Source organism: Cetorhinus maximus, chromosome 3, assembly GCF_964194155.1.
Source record: "Cetorhinus maximus chromosome 3, sCetMax3.hap1.1, whole genome shotgun sequence".
Classification (NCBI taxonomy): domain Eukaryota; kingdom Metazoa; phylum Chordata; class Chondrichthyes; order Lamniformes; family Cetorhinidae; genus Cetorhinus; species Cetorhinus maximus.
In genome coordinates, this window is record NC_135881.1 from 108,724,002 (window position 1) to 108,735,644 (window position 11,643).

The 11,643-nt window shown below is 42.5% G+C and overlaps 1 protein-coding gene across 1 annotated transcript in view; it reads right to left on the reverse strand.

Moving 5' to 3' along the window:
* thsd7aa (thrombospondin, type I, domain containing 7Aa) overlaps positions 1 to 11,643 on the reverse strand; it is a 536,154-nt gene that overhangs the window by 257,429 nt on the left and 267,082 nt on the right. The window lies entirely within an intron of this gene.

An 11,643-nucleotide genomic window follows, 5' to 3' on the forward strand; every position in this document is an offset into this window, starting at 1 on the left:
AAATTGTCTCCCTTTCAACTAGTTTTGGCCATTTATACACCATTTCAATAGCGAAAGATATTAAAGAATAGCACGATATATTTTTTGGTAGAATGGGAGGGAATCTCATTACATAAATATAATTCACAAGCATATTTTCATATTCCACTAATGCTTTTATATATTTATAATATGCTGAATTATTAATTCTGCTGATATACATATATATGTATTTGTAGACTATGTCAAAGTTTATTTATGATATGTAAGTCATATATATAGTCTACAAATACACTCTTGTTATATTCTGATATGCTGTATCAATGACAGTGAGCTTGGAGGCGAGAAGGGCATTTAATTAGCTGGAATAGTGGCTTACCTGAACCCCGCCACTTTCCAGCCTCCACAAGAATTACGACTCATGGTTGATCTTTGTACCCCCCTGCCAATTGAGGCCCTTAAGTGGCTAATTAATGACCACTTAAGGGCCTCGTCCCCCCCACCACTAGTATTAACCCAGCTGCAGGCGGGCCTGTCACCATGCAGCATGAACGACAATTAAAATCGTGTAGCCAGCTTGTCAGCTCCTGAGGCAGTGGGGAAGGGGGGAACCAGGGGGCCCCTCAATCAACAATCAAAGGTACTCAAGCACCTGATCCAAGAGACTTGACATCGGGAAGGAGGGGGCCCACTGAGAGCCACCGGCTTGCCTTGCTGCTGACCCCCTCGGCCTTTCTCCCTGTGACCCCCTCACTCTCCATACTATTTACCTGTTGCCTGGGTTGCTCCGCGATCATTGGATTCCCATGCCTGTCCTTTTGGCAGCAGCCATGGACTCCCCAGTGCTGCTGCTGGGCCCAAGATCTGCCAGACTCTGATTGGTCAGCAGCTCTTGGTGGACAAGATTTTTGCCCCTGGGATGTTGATTCCAGGGGGACTCACTGTTGGCTTTGCCACTGCCTGATTAACTTGTCATTCAGTGGGCCTTCTTGAAAAGAGGCAGCGCAGGTCTCCTCCCAGCTCTCCAGCCAGCATGCGAAACCCCTGATGCCTCAACAAGATTCTGCTCAATCTTTCGGTATTAACTTTGACATAGTTTAATTCCAAAATATATATTTTTAGATGTCCCACTAACATTGCAGTTCATTTAGAAAGAAAGAAGGGGCTGATTGTGTTTCCAATTTGATGTTTCATGATATATTGTGCAAAATTACTATTTTATGGAACTCACAGAAAGTATATTTCAGAGGATTTCAGATTACAGGATCTAGAACTATCATCGCATTCCTGGCTCTTTGGCTATGGCATTTTATACGTTCCTGCAAGTGTTTTTCTAATTTAATTGACTTTAGCCTTTTTCTCTTCTGCATTTGTCCCACATTAATTTTGTAACTTAAGATTCAAATTTCCCAATTTTCTCTTCTAAGTCTCTGCGGGCAGAATTTAATGCCCCACCCAGAAGCGGGTTTGGAAGTGTGATTGGGCAGGAAGGTGCGGGGTAGTGCTCCTACCGTCCTCCCGCCTCCCTCCAATTATGTCTGGGTATTAATGGAATGTTATTTATATTGTTAAGGCACATAAATGAAGGGCAATGTTTAATTAAGTACATAGTGCACTAATAAAGAGGGATAGCTGGGACACTGGTGTAGTGGGTAGAAGGCAGGCATATGTAATCTATTATCAAGAAAAGGATTTGCATCTAGTTTCATAAGAAGGAGCAAAAGTAGAAGGTACTTCACCATCTGGCTTGGGATCCAATTAACATGGGACGGAAGGCTCGAGGACAGCCTTCCTACCTGAAGGCCAACTAAGACTGGCCTCCCAGAATGGCCACGGGGAACCTGCTCCACTCACTTCTCTCCTGGGGCTCCAGCATCAATCGCTGGTGTAGGCTGCACCGCAGTACCAACAATAGCCACTGCTCCCAGTGGCGCTGCAGGTATTGAAGAGCTGCTAGCCTCTGATTGGCTGGCAGCTCTCAGAGTTGGCACATCCGTCCTCCTGCAGGATTTCCAGAAGTATGTTCCCCTCGCAGGGGCCAGGAAGCCCGACTGTAGGCTGTAGGTGTAGGTGTCCGATTGGCCCTTAATCCCAATGGGCCTCCCAAAACAGACCCATCTACCAGTTTTCCAGCTGGGAGATGGGTCCCCTGCCAGAACCATTAAATTCTGCCCTGTCTGTGTAAATATCAGCTGAATAATCACCATTTTAGTGAGCTACGTCAGGTGGCCAAGTCTTATGAAAACATTTTTCGGCAAGGGTTCACCTAAAATGCTATTTGGTATTGTATGACACATTTAGGAAGTTCATGCTCCTGTCATTGTAAAACTGGTCCTAATAATGCTGATTAAGGATTCTAGTTCTGTTCCTAAACTGTCAAGAACAGATTTTATCAAGGCTACTTCTGAGAATCCTTAAATTTGTCCATTGCGCTTCTGAGCTTGCACCCACTTGTTCTGTTTTATTGGCACATACAAATGTATTGTTTTGATTTTATTTTATCTATTCTATTAAGATTCTATAGATACCCAAGTAAATTTAATTGAATAAAAATAATTTACTATTGTGTCAATTGTCTTCTGTGCAGGTGAATGAAATTTTTGAAAACAATCAGTATTCCTCTAAGCTCATTTATAATATCACTGAATAAGAACAAGGCCCCGTAATTTCAAAATAATGTTGCAGAAAATATCTGCTTCCTGGTTGATGCTGACTAGCAGCTTTGGGAGATGAAACATGGGAATAAAAATGGTGAAGAGACACTTGTGAGTGCACAGAGATCTCCTTTTACAACATTTGGAACTGTTCAATTCAGATGGGCTGTTTTCCACTAAAAATGATAAATTAACAAATATGAATTGCATGTAATTATATAAAATTACAGAATATACAGAACAGAAACAGGCCATTTAGCCCAACTAGTCTGTGTCAGTATTAAACTCCACACGAGTTTCCTCACATTCCACCTCAGTCTTTCAGCATATCTTTCAGTTCTCTTTTCTCTCATGCACTCATCTAGTTTTCTTTTGAAAACTAAGCTAGTTAAGCTATTTGTTTCAAAGAAAACTGCTGTTCAATCTTTCCTGGCTGCTATAATTTCTCAGTTCTGGTACCAGCCTTGTAAATCTTTATTGCACTTTCTGCAGGGCTTAAAGCTGTTTTTACAGTCTGGAAACCATAGACTGCACAGTAATCTAAATGCAGTCAGGCCAGGGCTCTATACAAGTTTAAAATACCTTCACTACTTTTGATTTCTATACCCGAGAAATAAACCCAAGCTAGTGTTTGGTTAGTATTTTTAATTGCTGTTCTGACCAGTGATTCTGTTTTTAATGATTTGTTCACCTATATGCCTACATTCATTTCCTCTTCTATCCCATGTAGTTTCTTATTTTTAAGGTGTAAGTGATGTTTCTGTTTTTCTGACTGAAATGCATAATCTCTAGGTAAAGTTCATTTTCCAATTAACTGCCCAGCCTGCATGTTTTCCAACGTCTTCTTGCATTATGTTGAGTGGAAATTTTCTGTTCTCGCCAGCAGCAGGAATCGTGATGGGTGTGGGCACTTAATTTAAAAAATGTTTCCTGATGGCGGGATAAAATATTGGAATTTTATTCTTCTGACTTTTAAGGTGGGTTGAAGGTGGGTCGAGCTACCCAACAAGCAATGTCGGGAACCTCATTTGCATGTATTAGCATCTCATACTTATTCATTAAAAAAGCCGCCTTGCCAGAATTAAGTTCCCCACCAGCGAGAATTTAGAACATTCAGTTTTACGATGCACCTGTTGAGCTTAACCTCTTTCATGACTTTGAGGTCAGTAGACGTTGCTTTCTCCTTTTCGGGACCTTTTATTACTTCACTCATATTGAGTGCTGGTAGCAAACTCTGCACCAAGGCTGGACAAGGGAGTCAGGTGAGGCAGAAGGTGGTTGGGTGGAAGGGCAGAGTGATGGTTGGACAGGGGAGCAAGGCTTACAGGAGAATAGTGGGGAAAGTGCCTTGAGAAGGGGGGGCAATGTCAGGGGAAGGTAGGGGGGACAAAGTTTGGGGAAGGAGGGGGTGGGTGGCCGGGGGGGGGGGGTGGGGGGTGCAATGTCAGGGAAAGTGGGGGAGAATGTCCGGGGAAGGGCAAGCAGAGTTTCTTAGAGGCCGGGGTTGGTGCTGATGACAGTGGAGTCCTGGGGGGAGAACTGGTGATGGGGGGGGACAGTCACAGTCAGAGTGGGGAGTGAGATGCGGTAGGATGGCAGGTCCAGGTGAGAGTCTGGTAGGCGAAGGTCTCATCGGGTGGCTCACGAAGGTGGACAAGACAGGTGGCTCGGATAATGGGCAGGCGGCAGACTCAGGTTGGGCATGGGGATGATAACGGGTGTTGGTTCTGAGCGGTGGAAGGTGGATAGTGTCCAGGGTAACATAGGGAGGTTCAAGGGTGACGGGGGAAGAGGAGTGGTGATATTGGGTGGGTCTATGGTGATGGGGGAAGTTGGTGGGTGGCAGGGGGAGGGTGGATGGTGGTGGAGTGAATTTGAAAGGTGACACGTACCATTTTTCCAAACTAACCTTGACCAGGTAGTCAATCAGTCAGTGAGATCCCTCGAGGTGGGAGGAGGGTCTTTTCGGTTGGGTGGAGTTCAAGGTCAGCAGAAGTGGCCGGAGAAAGGGACATCCTAATAATTATGAGGCAACTGGATGTCAAAGATTCTCAGTTATGTTCTCCTTCTCGGGACCTTTTATTACTTCACTCATCTTGAGTGCTGGTAGCAAACTCTGCACCAAGGCTGGACAAGGGAGTCAGGTGAAGGCTAGGGGCAGAGGGTGGTTGGGTGGAAGGACAGATTGAAGGTTGGACAGGGGGGCCAGGCTGGTAACCCACATTGTAGCAGGTTTGTTCCCAGCTCACGTGTCTCGTATCATCGAGATCCCAGCAAGGTGTGGAGATGCTGTTCATTCGGTGGCATTTGCCATCGGCTGTAATCAAAGGCAGGGATGAAGGGAGGGAGGGACATGGATGCCTCCAAGGCGCACAGCTGGTGGAGGGCAGCCAACTCGAGACTTTAAGCTTCCATCCTCCCAGATGTTGGTCATGGCTGACAAGGACTCATGCGGTTAGTCTTTCTGTGTTGCCAAGGCAATGGTCTCGCTAGCGAGTTTTGAGGGGAGTGGAGACAAGAGGAAAATTGTCTGCATTAGGCTTCTTGCACATGGCTCCCATCACCCTGTTCAAAGAGCAATGTCTCTATACGCAATCATGTATGAATGGGAGGAACATCCATCTCTGGTCCTCCAGGATGACTTTACCTGGAGAGGGTGGGGTGGAGATGCCATGTCTAGACGGAGGCCAAGTCAAGGTCTTCGCACTGGCTTGCTGGCTTTTAGATGGAGGGAAATCTGTAAAGTACCTGCTCACTTAATGTATCACTTCAAGTCATTCACACATCCACAGGGCTGCAGGCAACCCTGCCTTGATAATGGCTCTCATCCAGATGAGGAGAAGGAGGGCCTATCACAGGTTGGCACAGGGCCAGGAGGAGCAAGGTCCTGATCCACAAGAGGTACTGGAGCCCTTGTAAGGTCAAGAGGCTGGTGAACATGGAACATTGCAACAGCGAGGGTGTTTCACTGGGTGTGTCGCTGGGGATGTTCTTATCTAGAGATGAGTGAAAAGCAATGCCAGAGGACCCCTCATATGTCCTGGATGCGGTTGCTCATGTCTGCCAGCTTCTTCAGTACAATCTGTGGTTCCACTGGAGGAGGAATGTGGAGCTCCTGGCCTGCACTGAGTGAATGTCTGTGCTGGTGCCAGGACCTTTGGCCCCATGAAGTAATGGCAGGGTGGGTGACTTCCTGCCCACCCGATCATGAGGTTCGTCAAGCTCCTCGCTGATACATAATTAATGACTTGAAATGTGGAAGGTCACGCATGTTCACCCACCTCACCAACCAGCAGGAATCACGCCAACTTTCCTGCCCGCCACCATTCACAGCCACCAGAATGGAAAATTCCGCCTGTTGTCTTCTTTCCCAGTGTTAGTTATAGCCCTTCCTACCACGCCCTGCACTCTCTTCACATTTTGGTACCGTCTTCAAATTTTGTTATTGAGTTACTTATTCCAAAATGCAAATCACTAATGTAAATTATGAATAATATTGGTCCCAGCACAGATTCTTGTGGCACGTTCCTACTTACTGCTTTCTATTTTTTTTTGCCAGTTTTCTCTCCATTCAGCTATTTGTCCCCTGAATCCACATGCCCTAACCTTTGTCATGAGTCGACCATGTGGTACTTTTCTAAAAGCATTTTGAAAATCCAAACATATGGGATTTACTACATTATTCTTGCCTACTCTTTCCATTACCTCTTCAAAGAGTTATATCATAGAGTCAAAGGGGCATAGAGGTCTACAGCACAGAAAAAGTCCTTCAGCCCATCGAGTCTGCACCAGTCAAACAAGTACCTAACTATTCTAATCCCATTTTCCAGCACTAGGCCCATAGCCTTGTATGCCATAGCATCACAAGGGCACATCCAAATACTTCTTAAATGTTATAAGGGTTTCTGCCTCTACTACCCTTTCAGGCAGTGAGTTCCAGATTCCCACCACCTTCTGGGTGGAATAATTCTTCCTCACACCCCCTCTAAATCTCCTGCCCAGTACCTTAAATCTATGCCCTCTGGTTATTGATCCCTCCACCAAGGGGAAAAGTTCCTTCCTGTCTACCCTATCTATGCCCCTCATAATTTTATATACCTCAATCATGTCCCCCCTCAATCTCCTCTGCTCCACAGAAAATAACCCCAGTCTATCCAATCTCTCCTCATAACTAAAACTCTCCAGCCCAGGCAGCATCCTGGTAAATCTCCTCTGCACTCTCTCTAGTGCAATCACATCCTTCCTATAATGCGGATTCCAGAACTGCATGCAACACTCTAGCTGTGGCCTAACCAGCGTTTTATACGGTTCCAGCATAACCTCCCTACTCTTATATTCTATGCCTCGGCTAATAAAGACAAGTATCCCATATGCCTTCTTAACCACCTTATCTACCTGTCCCGCTACCTTAAGGGACCAGTGAACATGTACACCAAGGAATCTCTGATCCTCGGTACTTCCCACAGCCCTACCATTCATCGTGTATTCCCGTGCCTTGTTTGTCCTGCCCAAGTGCATCACCTCACACTTATCCAGATTAAATTCCATTTGTCACTGATCAGCCCACCTGACCAGCCCATCTATATCCTCCTGTAATCTAAGGCTATCCTCCTCACTATTTACCACCCCACCAATTTTCATGTCATCCGTGAACTTACCGATCCACCCTCCTACATTCGAGTCTAAATCGTTTATATATACCACAAACAGCAAGGGACCCAGCATTGATCCCTGTTGAACCCCACTGGACACAGGCATCCAGCCACAAAAACAACCCTCGACCACCACCCTCTGCTTTCTGCCACTCAGCCAATTCTGGATCCAATTTGCCAAATTGCCTTGGATCCCATGGGCTCTTACCTTTGTTATCAGTCTCCCATGTGGGACCTTATCAAAAGCCTTGCTGAAGTCCAAGTAGACTACATCAAATGTATTGCCCTCATCTACACACCTGGTCACCTCTTCGAAAAATTTAATCAAATTGGTCAGACATGACCTCCCTTTAACAAAACCATGCTGACTGTCCTTGATTAATCCCTGCCTCTCCAAATGTAGATTAATTCTGTCCCTCAGAATTGCTTCTAATAGTTTCCCCACCACTGAGGTTAGACTGACTGGCCTGTAGTTCCCTGGTTTATCGCTTCCTCCCTTCTTGAATAACGGTACCACATTGGCTGTCCTCCAGTCCTTTGGCACTTCTCCTGTGGCCAGAGAGGTATTGAAAATTATTGCCAGCGCCCTATCTCCTCCCTTGCCTCACTCAACAGCCTGGGATACATTTCAGCCTGGAGATTTATCTACTTTTAAGCCTGCCAGACCACTTAGAACCTCCTCCCTTTCTATGCTAATTTCTTTAATTATATCACAGTCCTTCTGCCTGATTTCCACACCCACATCGTCCCTCTCACTTGTGAACACCAGCACAATGTATTCATTTAGAACCCTGCCTATGTCTTCCGGCTCCACACACAAATTACCACTATGGTCCTTAACGGGCCCTACTCTTTCCCTAGTTATCCTCTTACTCTTAATGTACTTGTAAAATAACTGGATTTTCCTTCATTTTACCTGCCAATGTTTTTTCATGCCCCCTTTTTGCTCTCCTAATTTCCTTTTTAAGTTCCCCCTTACACATTCTATACTCCTCTAGGGCTTCCGCTGTTTTGAGCCCTTGGTATCTGCCATAAGCCTCCCTTTTTCTCTTTATCCAATCCTGCATATCCCTCGACATCCATGGTTCCCTGGATTTGTTGGTCCCACCCTTTGTCTTTACTAGAATATGTTGGCCCTGTACTCTCCCTATTTCCTTCTTGAATGAGTCCCACCGCTCTGACGCAGATTTACCTAAAAGTAGCTACTCCCAGTCCATCAAGTTATCAAGCATGATGTAGCCTTTAGGAATCAATGTTGAGTTTTTGTTAATTATATTTTTGGTTCCTAGATGCTCTTCTATTATGTCTATTATGCTTTCACTATTTAAGAAAACCATGTTGAATGTTTAAGTGAATATTTATTATTTTAAATAAAAGTACCCACTTTGTTATCTTCTTTCATAAAAACTGAACTGAAGTGGTTATTCAATAAGTCTAACATTTCTTGCTCAACTTTTCTTGGCCCTTTCCCTACTTTAATTTTCCTTTTTGTTATTCATGTGTCTGTAGAACACTTGATTAATTATTTTTATATTCTTTGATAATCAGTGGATGTAGAAGTAGCAATACTAACAAACTAATTTAATTGAGAAACAGAATCTGTTCCTAACAGTTTCATAAAAATACAAATAAATAATTTTCCAGGGAGTATCAAGCACATGCCAATCCAAAAGTAGTTATGTTTTGATTTTTGCATTAATGTAACAAAACAAATAGCTCAGCGAATATTCGATTAACAATTTGCCATTTTATTTCTGGTCTTGCTCCTGTATGAGGTCATCATGTTGATAAATGGTGTCATAAAAATATAATAATTTTCAGAATACTATGGTAATTTGTTGCACAGGTGGGTTAATAGTGGGGTTTGGTTTAGTTTCTCTATGTGTAGGGGTGTGTTTGTGGGTTTTAATTGAATTATAGCCAGCTGATCTGGGTGCTTTGATGTATTAGAGGGGAAATAAGGTTTGAAATGCTAAATATGTAAACATGGCCGAAGTTTTAGAATGTGAGGTGTGAAGAACATTGCATTTTTAGATAAACCAGAGTCGTGAATTTCAAAGAGATGGTAAGGTATTATACCGAGCCAATAGAGCCTAAGCCAAACAGTGTGTTTCTTTTCCCAAAGATTACTGACAATATGAGTACTATGAAAGATTATTATAGAAAAAGTAAAGTTGCAAAGGCATATTGGAACAATGGGATTTACATTTACATAAAGGGGACGAGGTTATGTGTAAGGAAAGAAGGCATTCTAAGATCCAACAAGTGTGAAAAGCTTCCTGTCTCTACAGAACAAGCTGCTGCCTATATGAACCAAAGCTAAGAGAATTCACTCTGAATATCATTGTCCAGGGTATTGTGTACTTTGCCTAGGTCTGTTGAAATCCATCTTGTTTTACTGTTGCCTTAACGGAGGTGCAACTGGGAGTTAGATTAATTAGGGGAGCTAGGAGTAATCATAGTAGTAATTTGTAGACCTATGTATGTGCTTAAAATCATTTATTTTATTAATAAATGTTCAATTTAGTTTTGCTAAAAAAAAAACCTCTAAGGCTCGGTAGAGTTATTACCACTGAATTGAAGGCATGCATCTCGAGATAAAAATACTAAATGCAAAAACAGTTGTGGCAGCTGTTTCAAGTTTCCCTCTGGGATTTGTGCAGCTCAGCATTTACCATCCACTGTACCATAACAATAGTTTAATGCTTTTGTTAAAATAAGAAACAAATACATTTTACATTAAGATTTTGACGTGTCTATTATCAATAAGGCGTAACAACATTTCAACTTGCTTGTCTCAAGCCTTGGAACTCAAATGCAGAGTGGAAGAACTAATGCCACATTAAAACTAGGCAAATCCAGTATCAAGATTGCATTAAGCAAAACATTTTTTTTCTACAGCAGGACTTTACATCTCATTAGAAAATAATGAATATTCACTTAAACGTTCAACATGATTTTGTTAAATTGTAAATTAATATTTCATTTTCATAAAAACTAACTGTAGATTATCATTTACACGACCATTAAGATAATAGCCTGTGAGTATAATTTAAGGGAACCATTAGGCAGCACTCTATCTCCCCCTGGTTAAAAGCATATTAATTTGTACTAAATGTAGAACAACATGAGTTATGAGGAGAAAATAGATAACAGATTACTGTTGCATAAAGGAACTGGAAATTGTCAGGACATCTGTGATACTAAACACTTTCACACTTCTGCAATGGCAAACAGAATCGATCTTGTAGGTTATAGAAACAACATGTGGCATCAAAGGATGAAAAAGTCAAACTAAATGGGAGCTTCATATGTTAACTGCTCAAGAAATCGAAACATGGCTAGTTGTCTCTCCAAATAAGGAAAAGGAAGCTGAACAATTAGAATCAGTGCCAAGATGCTGAGAGTAAGATGCAAATAGGTCTTCTTACATGTTTCTGATCTTTTAAATTTAAATCTTAAATTTTGATCAATATAATGATGGAATTTGGATATTTACCATTCAGCTGTACAGCTTCTAACTAAAATGCAGATCTTGTACTGTACTGGGTAGGCTTGTTTAAATAAATAAAGGGGAAGGAAAACTCTACAGGGCCTACAATATTAAAAACAATTTGATAATCAGACAAGCAGCATACTGAAGCACTGATGCACAACAGCACAAAGTAATCAGATGTGGATTCATGATCATGATCCTCAAGCACTTAAGGGTCTGATCTCAGCTGCATCAGAATTAAAATCAGTGAGAGATCACATGCTCCCCTATATAAAGAGAGAAAAAAATCAAAGTCATCCACAGACAATTTCCTTTGGGTTACTTTTGGTAAGAAACTGTAACAGAAGCTTTGAAGTAAGTCACACATTAATGCATTTTCTTGGAAGACTAGAGAATGAGGAAAAAGGAACAATCTAGGCCTGAGAGGTGCTGTGAACTTGTGCCCAGTTTTGAATTCAGCTATTAAGCTAAGAGAATAAAAGCCTCCCAGCTTTATTTGCTGTAAAAGATCTTACATGAGATGAGTTTCGATAATCTCAATCTAGCCTTCATAGCACAACACTGCCCTGAATTTGGCAATTTCAATGAATGGCTGATTCAAGAAATGGAAATGTCACACTGCTGCATTAGAGAATGTTCTGAGATTAGAATAAAGGCACATTGCTGCAGGGGTGGAGTGGCAAAAGTTTGACCCTGCAGTTAACCTGTGGTCGCTGACTTAGAATCACTTGATGCTGACATTCAGTAGCTGAAATAAGAGAAAGTTCATATGCCCATTTTTAACCCACCTCTCCTTGATGACGGCAAAATGTCACAAAAATTGGATTGTGTAATCTATTGTTTGCACTCACATTCCAAATCA